Consider the following 11,650-nt stretch of genomic DNA (forward strand, 5'->3'; position numbering starts at 1 on the left):
AGATTTGCCCTGCTTGCTCCTCTTAATTAGTAACACAAAGTGGAATTAGCGAGTTGAACAGTGGAGGAATGCGGAGAGGCCTTGTGGAGCATGTTCACCTGTGCCCCGCCCTGTGCCCCTGGCTCCGGAGCCTCCCAGCCCCACCACAGGCTCTGCCTGCGCCGCCTGCCTGGGCCTCAGGGACTTGTAATCGGCTTCTCTCCCAGTAAATCGGATTTCTGCAGCTGCGCTGGGGCTGGGAGGGAGCAGGGGCTGCCCAGGGCTGCCAGAAACCATGTTCTCCCCTTGAGGATCCTCCTGTGGCTGCTGCTGGGTGGCACCGTTCGGTTTCGAGCTCCATGGCATCCCTTTTCTCTTTGCCCATTGGCATCTGACACCAGCTTCTGGGGCCTGGAGACATGGTGTATCTGGGGATCAGACACTCCGAGGAACACACTGTCCCCCTTGAGCGCCTGGTTTTCCTCCCCCCTCAGTAAAGCTGGAGCCTACTGTGCCCAAAGCTGCAGCCACGGGCTGCTGCTCCTCTCCGAGCTGGTTTGTGAATTGTTCCACAAACCTCCCCGCTGCTGTTAACTATCCCTGTAAAGGAGGGAGACTGGTCTGTGGGCCAGGAGGGAGAAGGGAAAAGGCTGGAGTGACTGCCCAGGGCCTCAGGATGTCTGTGGGGGCTCACCCACAGCTGGGGAAGGGGCAGGGGGGCCTTGGGGACACCCTCAGGAGCCACAGAGGAACCCCCAGTCCCTTAGCCAAGGTCGGCCTCTTGAAAGGAAGATTAGCATCAAGCACAGGAGGAAGCCGAGGCACAGCAGAGGAACGGTTGGGTGCTTTTCTCTGCCCCCTCCTCTGGCTGAGGCCGAGCAGAAGCCCCCAGCAGGTCCAGGGGCTGTCCCCCACCTCTGGGGCTGCAGGAGGATGGGCTTTTCACGGGCATACTTCCCTCGGAGAAATCTCAGCCCATGCTGGCGCTTCCTGGAGACGGGGGCCGCTGCTGCGCTCCCAGGTGCAGGAAGGCCTGGCTCCTCCGTGGCTGTGCCTGGGCCCTGCTTATTTCTGTGCAAAAATCGCAGTGTTTCTTCTCATTTTTCACGCCGTGAGACTGGGAGGGCAGGACTTGTGTTGCAGGTGTGTCCGTGCTCTTAAAAATGTCCCCCTGCCCGCATCAGCCTCTGGCCACGTGTGAGAGGAGGGATGCCCAATGCACGCAGAACCGCTGTGGTGAGCGCTCTGAGGGCTTCGCGTCACCCCTGAGTGCCACCGGCCCCTGGGTGCGTCGGGGATGGGGCAGGACCCGCTGGCCACACCAGCGAGGGGAGGGCAGGAGCCCCGCGGCAGCCAGCCTTGGCGGGAGGGCGAGGAGCACCCAGCGCAGCCATGCTCGCCTGTGGTGCTCTGCTCCGACGCTGCTCCTCACCTTTAATTAGCTCTGAAGGGTTGCTAAATCCAGAAACAAAGGCTGCTTGCTAATTAGTTTATTCTTTAAAGCAGCCTTTCAGGAGCAACTCAATCATCCTGGAAAGGACTGCCGAGGGATGTTACTTCGTTAGGTCAGCTAATGGAGCTGGAAGAAAAAAAAACCTGCACGCACCCTTCCTCCTTCACGTCTCCCAGTGCCAGCAGAGATCAAAGCCGGGGTGACAGCGCGTCGTGGCGCGGCAGCCAAGACCAGCCCTCCTCGCCCCGGCGCCTTCCTTTGGGAACAGGCAGCAAAGGCTGCGCTGGGAAAGTGTCACTGCCTGGCCGGGGCCCGCGCGCTCCAGCCCCGCTGCCTCCGGGGACGCGACACCCCGCTCCCACCGGGAGCGCTTTTAAGAGCAGAGTGGCTGAGAAATCACACTGATTCCCAGGGCTGATTGGGATTCTGTGGAGAATGTGAGAAATTTTGTGAAAAACAAATGGTGCATTTGGACAAATTCCACAAATTAAATACAGGGCCGTGCAATTTTTGGTTCTTCATTGGTTTTCTTCTCACTTTTTTTCTCTGCCCTACTCCTTCCCTCCCTCCCATCCCCAGGAGCCTGACTGCAGGAAAGCGTGTCCTCAGGGAGCAGAGGGGACACCAATGTTTTAGGAAGTTTTGGGTGGGTTCTTTGCATTTGTTTTTTAAATTTGGAGACTGTTGAGCCCAAAGTAGTTTTACCCCAAATTTATTCTTTTTCAAAATGCCCACATGTGGCTACCAGCCCCCTCAGAACAGGTTTTTTTTTTTTTTTAACTGCTCCCAGGCCTCTGCTAGCGCCGAGCGATTCCCCCACTCCCTACAAAAGTCTTGTTAGGAACTCCTCATCCTCCTAGCGAAGGCCCAGGAGGGCGGAACTACTGCAGGCCTTGGCCTTTCCAACCCTCCCAGCTGCCATTTCACAGCGTGGGATGTTGCCGCTGCGGTCACACAGACAGACGAGGCTCCAAGAGCAATGCCAGGCCTGGAGGCGCTTGGCCCCGCGGGTGGGAACCCCAGTGGTGCTGGACCAGTGCAGAAGCTGAGATGTTTTCCCTCTGTGCAGTCTCTGGTTGTCCTTGGGGAAGTAAAAGCTCATCCTTGTTTTAACTCCAGAGCACAGGAGCTCTCGGGTGCAGCCCGGAGCCCTGTACCACCTCCCCTGAGGCCTTCAGCGCCCGGGCAGAGCCTGTGCCGGCTGCCTGGACATGCCTGTGCATACCTTTCCTTAAAGGCTGTTTGCCTTGTGCCTGCCTAAAGCTTTTGTCTGGGCAGGGAGCTGGTTTGGGCCAGGCACGCTGTGGTTTGGGCCTCGCAGCCATCTCCTGGCAGCTGCCCCCCACGCTCTGCCATGGACCATTTTCCACCTGGATTTTGGGTGCTGGATCCACTTACCAGCATCACGGCATTGGTTCCTTGCTTTGGCCCCCAGCCCAGCAGCCCGCAGTTCTCCCCCTTGCCCCAGCAGGCTCAGCCACTCCCAGCCTCCTGCGGTGACCCCCCCCCCCAGTGTCCCCAGGGGGCTGTGTGCAGGCCCCGGGAGGGCTGCTGGCTTGGGGGGCAGCGGGGTAATGGCACAGGACCAGCCCTCCTTCCAGCCAGCGTAGGGTTTGCTGGGAGTGATGCCTTGGGCAGCCGTGGCTTTGGGTCCCTGCCTGCGCCGTCCTGTTCTGCTCCTGCCTGGACACGTGTCTGGGAGAGCTGGGGGCCGTGGGCAGGGTTAGGCAGGTGCCCTACGGGCCTCCTCGGGGCTGGAGAGGTGCTGACATAAAACCAGGGGCTGGCGTTACCCTGAGCGCCCAGAGCTGCCTGTCCCCCACGTCAGAGCCCTCAGTGGGTTGGGGACATTGAGGTGTGGCTGGGGAAGTGCGGGGGGAGGCTGTAAAACCTCTCCACAGCATCCCAGAGGGTTTGTGCCGCCGGCTGAACACCCTAGAAGGGCATCAGACGGTGCCCAGGCTGGCGAGGACGTGGCCTGGGGAAGGGCAGCTGGTGGCTGGGGTGCAGGGGGGTGAGGGGACCAGAGGTGCTGCTGGGGTGTTGCTCTGGGAGCAAAAAAACAGCTGGTCCCTAACGTGGGATGGTTCTAGCAAAGCTGCTGCCTGCTGTTGTTGCATTTGTTGTTGTGTTAGCTGGGTGTTGTCACCATTGCCGTCGGGGCTGCGGCCTCTCATGGTGCAGCACACTGACGATCATGACTCCTGCTCATCTGGAGCACCGAGCCGGTGCTGGGGGTGAAACGCGGCCCCGTTCCCGCCTGCTGTCCTCTCACTGCCGTTTCCTCACGTGTTGGCCCCGTGGTGGCTTTGCCAGGTCCCCGGCACAGCAGATGGGGCTCTACGGGTCTCTGGCAAGGCACAGGCACACCTGAACCCGGGACTTGGGGCCTGGGAGCCAGCACGACACATCCATGTTGGCTCCCGGCCCTGCAACAGCCCTTGGGTGCACCCCAAAAGTGGTTTTGGTGTGGTGGAGACCAGCCCAAGGCATCCCGCTGTGCACTGGCTCCTGCAGAGCATTATCAGCCGGACGCTGCTGCTGCTGCAATCGCTGCTTTTGTTTTTTTTTAATTGGGTGGAGAGTGGAAATGTGGTATCCCCTTTCTGTGCAAACAAGGGGGATTTATCATCCAGGGGCCTAGCTCTCTGAGTGGGGCTAACGAAGCTCCCACCCCTCTCTCATCTCTTCTCCTCATTGCTGAGCTCTCCATGGAAACGGGCTGAGCATCGTCCCTGCGGCCACCCCAACGCTGGCTCTGTCAGGGCGGGGGTAGATGTGCCCCGAGTCGGGACTGAAACGGCTCGGGGTTCCCACTGGCCCAGGACTCCTGCTGGCAGTGCTGCCGACTGGTCCCAGTGCGGGTCCCACTGGGCAGCTCTGCCGGCAGTGGTGAGGGGACACGTGCCATGGGGCAGCTGCTGCAGGCGTGGCTGGGAGGGCTCAGTCTTAATCAGAGGAAGGTAATTAGTGATTTCCATCCCATTCCCTTCCCCGCAGACAGCTCAAGAAAAATCCGCAGTCGGTCAGTCTTGGTTTACCTTTTAAAAAACCTGATTTCAAAATACCTCTGCAGGCTTCAGAAGGGGGCTCTCGAGTTCCTGCCCGCGTGGTTACAGCTTGCAAAAATAACCCCACTCCCTAATTTCTTGAGGCTCCAACAACAAATAAGCGGAGGAGTGAAGCACTGCTTCCCGCAGAGCCCAGCCCAGCCCAGCCCCGCCGACAGGACTGGCTGCAGCCGAGGGTTTTCCTCTCTCTGGCCCTGCCACCACGGTGAGCGCTGGGTGCTGGTGCCTGGAAACTGCTCTGAAGTCAGAGGCAGAGTCAGGCCCCAGAGTGAGCCCTGCAGGAACCACAGCTGCTGCCGTGCACACCTGATGCACAGATTTATGAAAAAGACAAAAAGGGAAATTTTTTTTTTAAGAGCTAGCAGCAGCAAGGGGATTTCCTTTTGTCCTCTCCTGAAGGTGCTCTGGAGGACAAAGGGAATCCACATTCCCCTTTCACCTGGACAGAGGGCAGGTGCATCTCCTGTCTCTTTTTCCTTCTCTCTCTCATCCCTATTTCTTTAAACTGCAGGGAAGGGCAGGTTGCCCCAGGTGGGGACCTGGGAGATCTGTGCGCTCTCCCAGCTCTGCTCCCCGTCACCTCCAGCTCCCTCAGACCATGAAGGTGCTCGGGGGTTATGGGCTGGTTGGCCCTTTGCTCGCAGGTCCGCAGGGCAGGTTCCTGGTGCTGCTGGCTGCCCAGCGCTGCTGCTCCGATGCCCGTTGACATCCGAGGGACACGGGGACAGAAGAGGAGAACCGCACGGCAGGGCCTGGGCCGTGCTGATTTTCAAGGGATTTGGTCACTCCCTGGATTGCCTTAAGCCCCTTGGTGACAGCGTGTGACCCCTGGGAGTCCCAGGAGCGGGGAATGCCAGGGCTGCCTGAGCCCCTGCCTGCTGCTGGCAGCCCCTGCCAGTCCTGATGTCCCAGTCCTGCTGCCGGCCCAGCCCAGGGCTGGAATCTCCACCGCGCCCAAACCAGCATGATGGGGCGGCCACTTGGGAGCCCTGACCCGTGCGAACCTCCGGGCCTCTGCCTGAACTCGGCTGTGGGTGAAGGTGATGCTCCTCCTCCCCAGGAGGGAGAATGACTTGCCTGGGCCTTCCTGGCACGCTTCTTGGTCCATCGCTCTCAGCAATTAGCCCTTGGGAGCGGCTGGGGAGTAGTTTCTCCTGTTCGTTCTTTCTCACGGGAGTTTCACATCAGAAGCTCTTCCCCTTGCTCTGATGTGTGTCTTTGCCCCAGCTGAACCTGTGCGGCAGCCGTAACCTCACTTGCCCGCACGTCGAGATGAATTAAATGCTGGTCTTGCCATAAAGCTGAGATCCGCGGTGGGTGTAAGGGTCCACAGAGCTCAAGGAATGTCTCTTCCTCACTGCTTGTGAGGGACCCTCTGCTTTCCAGAAATCGCTCTTCTCATCTTCATACAGCAGAAGTACCTCTGATGCCCGAATAATATCTTGCAAACAGATGCAGTTACACATGCTTGTGTTAATTTTTTTTCATCCTGGGAGAATTAATGATACATAAAAATTAATTTTGATGAAGAACTGGTGTGTCACAAAGCATTTTGGATTTTTTTTTTTACATGAGGGAAAACCCATCTACCCCAGAATAACCCCAAGCTGGGGCCTGAGCCAGCCCTGGGATGAAATCAGTCCTGCCACAGAAGCTGGGGAAACTGAGGCAGGGGGAGGTAAGAGGAGGTCGAGCAGGCTGGGGCTGGAAGGAGAACGGGTGGCAGGACAAAGACCTGGCAGCTGCCTTCTGCAGTCACGGGGAGCTGCTGGCAGTGGGCTCAGGGACCCTCTCGCCTCTGCTCAGCCACGCTCGGCTCCCTGCATCTCACTGCGGTGCTGCCAGCAGCGGTGAAGGCGACAGGAGGGACGGGGCCAGGCGGAGCTGAGGCAGGGAGCACGGCAAGTTTTCTTGCCAGAGCTGCCATTTGACAGAGGTGACAAAGTTTCGCTGGTTGGCATTCCAAGCCCCTCCTCTGGATGCTTCCTGTGACCCCCCAAAACCTCCTGGCCCTCACAGGGGCTGCTCTGAGCAGAGCCCCGAGGCAGCGCCACGCTGGGTGCGCGGTCCTGGTGAGTGCCATGTTTGTGCCACACTGCCCACGCTGTGTCACCCAACGCTGAAGGTGCCCTGAGCAGTGGCTGGTATGTCCCTGCCGACCCTCGCAACGGGGCGAGGACATCGCATCCACTGGCGTGTTTCTACTTTTAACATGTTAAAGATCATGTCTGTAACCTGCTCTAATTTTAGGCTGCGGTATATCTGCACCGAATTCCCAACAGGGAAGAATGAGTGCAGGTGTAAAATTAGCTGTATTATTTCTGGGCTGGCGGTTACCAGTGCTCCATCACTAAAAAGTGCAGCGCTGGTTCGTGCCCGCACTTCTGCCTCCTGTGCTTCATGCCAATCGCCTACCGCCGATTTCCCACCCCAGGATTAGCCTGCAGTCAAAACCTTGTTATCCAGGCAGAGGTTTATAGGGCAAGAACCCCGTTCCCGCCTTTAGGAATCGATCCATATTAGGATTGGTTAAACATAGCAGCCTTTTCTTCGCAGTGGCTGGCAAGAGCTAGGGAAGCACGCTTCACCAGCGACTGAACAAGCATAAACGGCGTGTTTCTAGTCTCTGCCACAGCTGGAGAAAAGATTATGTGAAATAACTAACGTGGAAACGTTAATCAGCATTAGCTGCAGTCCAAATTCCATTAACAGGAATGCTAAATACAGAGGAGGAGAATGCTCGGCTTAGGGTGGCTTGGCAACAGGCTCTCTTCCCCCGTGTTTGGGTCTTGTGCTCCAGGATTTAAGCTTTTATTTAAAGTAGAAGTAATTTTCTTTCCCTCCTCAGCATGAACAACAAAAATGTCAAAATATACAGCAGCTGTAGGTCGACGCAGTGGTGTGTGCAGGCAGACTGGAACACTCTGCTGAGGACACATTAAAGCGGCAGATAATTAGTGTTAACATAAACACCCCTGCTAGCGCCTGCTCGGCAGGATTCAGCGTGCCAGGGACCTGTGTCACGCAGAGGCCGGCGACTGAGTGGGTCTGCGTGAGACGCGGTCGGCCTGGATGGCAAATGGGGCTCTCAAAGTACACTTGGGTTTTTCTCCAGGCCTGAATGTGCAAACCAGGACACGGATCTTGGAGAGATCTGCGCGAGTACAGCACATCTGTACGGACCTGCCGATCTCACCGGAAAACACGTTGCGCCGGAGGGGTTGCCTTGCTGTGCGGGTTTGCAGAAGGAAAGGCTCTGCGCCCAAACGTGATCTCCTCAGCTTTTAACACTTAATATTATTTTGTATTAGACTGTTCAGTCCCTAGTTTCAGTGCTTTTCGCTGCTTGCGTTATCCTGCCCCTCGTTTACTGAGCCTTTGTGGTTAATATTGCTGAAGTAACTCAGGCTCCTCCTGTTTCCATTCGAGGTGGAAATGCGGGGAGGATGTGGCCAGGGAGCTGCCTGCTGTGGAGGGGAATATGAAGTGGGGGAATCCTTACGGCAGAGTTCACCCCACCTCAGCAAAACGAACGGAAATGGAGTTACCTGTGCTTCTACCCCCACTCCCACAGGCCGGGCAAGGCTGGCTGGGCCCCGCCGGGGGGTGGAGCGGGACCGCAGCCGTGCCATTGCACACAGGGTGCTCGATGCTGTGCAGCTCACTGTTTAAGAGGTCCTGGCTGCAGAGGCCGCTCTGGAATGTCTCCCAGGTCATATGCAAGGAGGAATTTGAAAGTGGAAGCTGCCCTGTTAGCAGGACAGAGGTTATTTTATCTGTGGAGTTACAACGCAGTTGCTCACTCTAGTAACTGAGCAAACAAGTATGTTCAAACCACAAAATCCAAGCGAGATGAAGACTGACACAGGGCTGGAGTCTCAGCAGCTAAAATAAGCCCTGACTTTAGGCACCAGATCTGGGAGCAGAAGTTGCTCCTGTGGCCAGGAAAGCGAACTCTTGGAGAGTAGGCGAGCAGCCGGTGTGGGGGGCTCGGAGGCGCACGTGCTCTCGTGGGGGGACACGCGCCATCCCGGCCGTGCTGGAGGAGCTCTTGGCTGTCAGACACTGTCTGGTGTCTGCTTTGAGTGTGCCCCAGAGCTTGACACATGCAGAGGCATGTGAAAGGGGCAGAGGAAAGGACTCTTCTCAGAGCAGTCCTGGGGCGGTTTGGATGCTTTGACCCATGGGTGTTTTTTTTTCTCCTCTTTTGAAATGACAAGACTTGGAATGAATCCGTCCTTGAATAGCTCTCCAGCGCTGCGGCACAGAGAGCGGCTCGCGTTACACGGCTGCTGAACTGAACGGGCAGGTATTTCAGGCAGCCTCTCGCTGCCTGCTGGCTTTGTCCAGCATGCTCAGGGAGGCACAGGAATTAGGACACAGCGTGCCAGCCGCCTTCTTCCAGGACTGCTCCAAGGGCTGAGGCCTCTGCTCTACAGCTAGATCAGCTCCCGGATTTGCGTACAGATTGCTGCCTAGCGTGAGCCAAAGCTCCTTTCCAGAACCAAATCTCATTCACAGGAAATTCACACCCCGTTGACCACCGGCCAGCAGCCAAGGGGGAGCAGTAAACGCAGGCGGGAGATTGATTTATGTTGTTCATGAAAGCGGCGGGTGCAGGACCTGGGCAGTGCCAGTGCAAGCTGACAGCTGAGTGCCAGCCTTGCGGGTCACCCCAGGCTCTCCCGTTCCCCCTGCGTCACCGCGGGGGTTTGTGCATCCCCCAGCCGCCTCCCCCCCGCTCCTCCACTGCAGCTCCCTTCTCGCTCCTCCGGCGAGCCCCAGGCTGCCCCCCAGTTTGCTGCTGCAGGTTCAGCTGCTCTCAGCAGCAGGCGGGATTTCAAACCCCACTGGTTTCCCGCAGCTCAGACCAGATGGAGAGCAAAGTATAGCAAAGATAATGAAGCTATTCTGCGAGGCTTGGAGAGCTGGGTTGTGTTTCTCTGGCTTCAGGAGACACTGCTGTTTAGCATTATCGCAGGAGTCGCAGCGCTTGCTATTATTACATTGCAAATCCATGCCTGGATGGTTGCTAACCTGGGACCCTGCTTGCTTTGCTCCTCATCGATCTAAAAATGAATCAAGGATCTCTCCCGTGCTGACAGGAGTTCCTAAGAGGAGACACAGCATGAGGGAGCTGCTGAAGGTCAAGGGGCTCTGGTTTCACTGTTTATCCATTTGAACTTAAACAAGGCTCTGAGCTGTTGATGGTCCAACCCCAGACTTCACACGCTCAAGGATAAGAAGCTTAGGAAGAGCTTTCCCTTTGCTACTGACTCCACCACTAACATTTTGGAAACTGCGGCCGGTGTTGCCTAGGAGCTCTGGTTTCCAGTGTAGCCAGCCAGCAAAATTGCCCCAGTGAGGATGGAGAAAGATGTGCTAAGGCCAAACGGCTATTTGAGGCGTTTTCCTCTGAACCGGCCTGGCTCCTCATAGACAGAGCATCGTCTCTCTGAAGACGTGTCTGCAGCTCTGTGAGTGTTGGGATGGATTTACACGCTGCACATTCCCAGAGACACATTTTTCTCACACTTTCACTGCAAATGAATCAGTCCTCAAACCGGAGCATTGCTAGCCTGCTCTATCAAGCCCAAGAAGGCATTCAGGTCTGGTTAAGTTCCTTTTGATCTTTACATTCCTTTAGGCTCCTTATCACTTCTTTTTATCCCTTCTACTTGTCTGCCCTCCCATTTACCATATTTGTGATAAGGCTTTACCTCTGGGACCGAATCAGTCCGTGGGGGACGGGGCTTTGCCCTGCCATGGCTGTGTCACCCGGTACAGCCCCAGAAACACCGGTGCAGGCGCGGAGGTTACTGAGGCTCCCTCTGCCTCTGCTCTGAGCGGGGCAGCCGTGGCTGCAGGGCAGTTTAAGAGCCCTCCCAAACGAAAGAGCCCCTGCGGTTCCCCGTCAGCTCGCTGCCGTAAGCCAGCCCATGGGTGAGCTGCTTCTCAGGGAGTGCTTACAGGATGAGCTCAGGATCTCCACATTTCCAGATGCTTGTTTCATGTGTTCTGCCTCTGCAGCCATTCCCGAACTGCTTTGCTAAGCCACTGGACCTTGCGGGGCTACACCGGGCTCCCGGTTTGCAGAGTGTTTGCTGTTTCACTCTGCAGATCTGCCCAGGGCACCGTCGCACCCCGAGGCTCCCGGGCAGAAGCTCCTGTGTTTAGGAGCTGCATTATCTGACTGGAGCTCCTGCCTACTACAGCAGAAAACCCCACTTTTGTTTGCAGTGCAGAGAACCAGAATCTAATGGCGACAATCTCCTGGTGCATGTGTGAATGAGAGAAGTTTTTGGTATGTCTCCTGCACCCACTTCTGTTTCTAATCCTGGCTCTGCAGCATTCGCACCCTCGGGTAAGAGCACAGCGTGTGTTACCGAGTCCAGTCCGAGCTTTCTGGGGTGAGCACTGCAGCCTGGATGTGACACACTGCCTTTGGCTTCACTTGGAAATTCAGCTCCCTTATACTTGTTGGAATGTGCTGCTTAATTAGTATAATTTATCACACAGATGCTGCAGACCACAGTGCTCAAAACTCAGGTTTACTGGCTGTCTCTCAGTGCTGTTGCCTCATCACAATTTCACTCCTCCGAAAACAAATTCGCTTTCTCTCAGCAGCAGAGGTGCTCGGCAAGGCCTGGAGACCCAAGATAGATAGATGCCTTTACATGTACATCTTCCCTAGCAATATTTCAAAATCTTCCCCTTACAACTGGAACTAGAGTCCCACGCAGGCATGAAAATGAAATGAGCCACTTTCTTGCAAATGCATGTATGTGGGAAAAACTGAGCAGCTGTTCTGTCTCAGTCTCCATCCACAACCTGAGCTTTACACATTCTTGCTGCCAAAACAGATTCCCTTCCTTTGGGGTGTTATCTTCTTCTGGGGTGTGTTTTAATCAGTAATGAATACATAGGACAGCCTGTTCTGTTGGCTCTCTTGGCGCAGGCAGCAGCTCTGGTTTCTACACCCACTTCTGACCTGACGTACGGCTTTGGGAAGTTGTACCCCACCTGCTCCCATTCCCACTGCTGCCCTGTTGGTTACGCACAGGCAGTTCTTTGTGGCAGGCACGGTCTCGCGCTTGGTCTGGGCACGGTGCTTCATGTGCAGGGCAGAGCGTTTCCTGTGACTGTC

This window comes from Strix uralensis, chromosome 11 (genome assembly GCF_047716275.1).
Source record: "Strix uralensis isolate ZFMK-TIS-50842 chromosome 11, bStrUra1, whole genome shotgun sequence".
In the NCBI taxonomy this organism is placed as follows: domain Eukaryota; kingdom Metazoa; phylum Chordata; class Aves; order Strigiformes; family Strigidae; genus Strix; species Strix uralensis.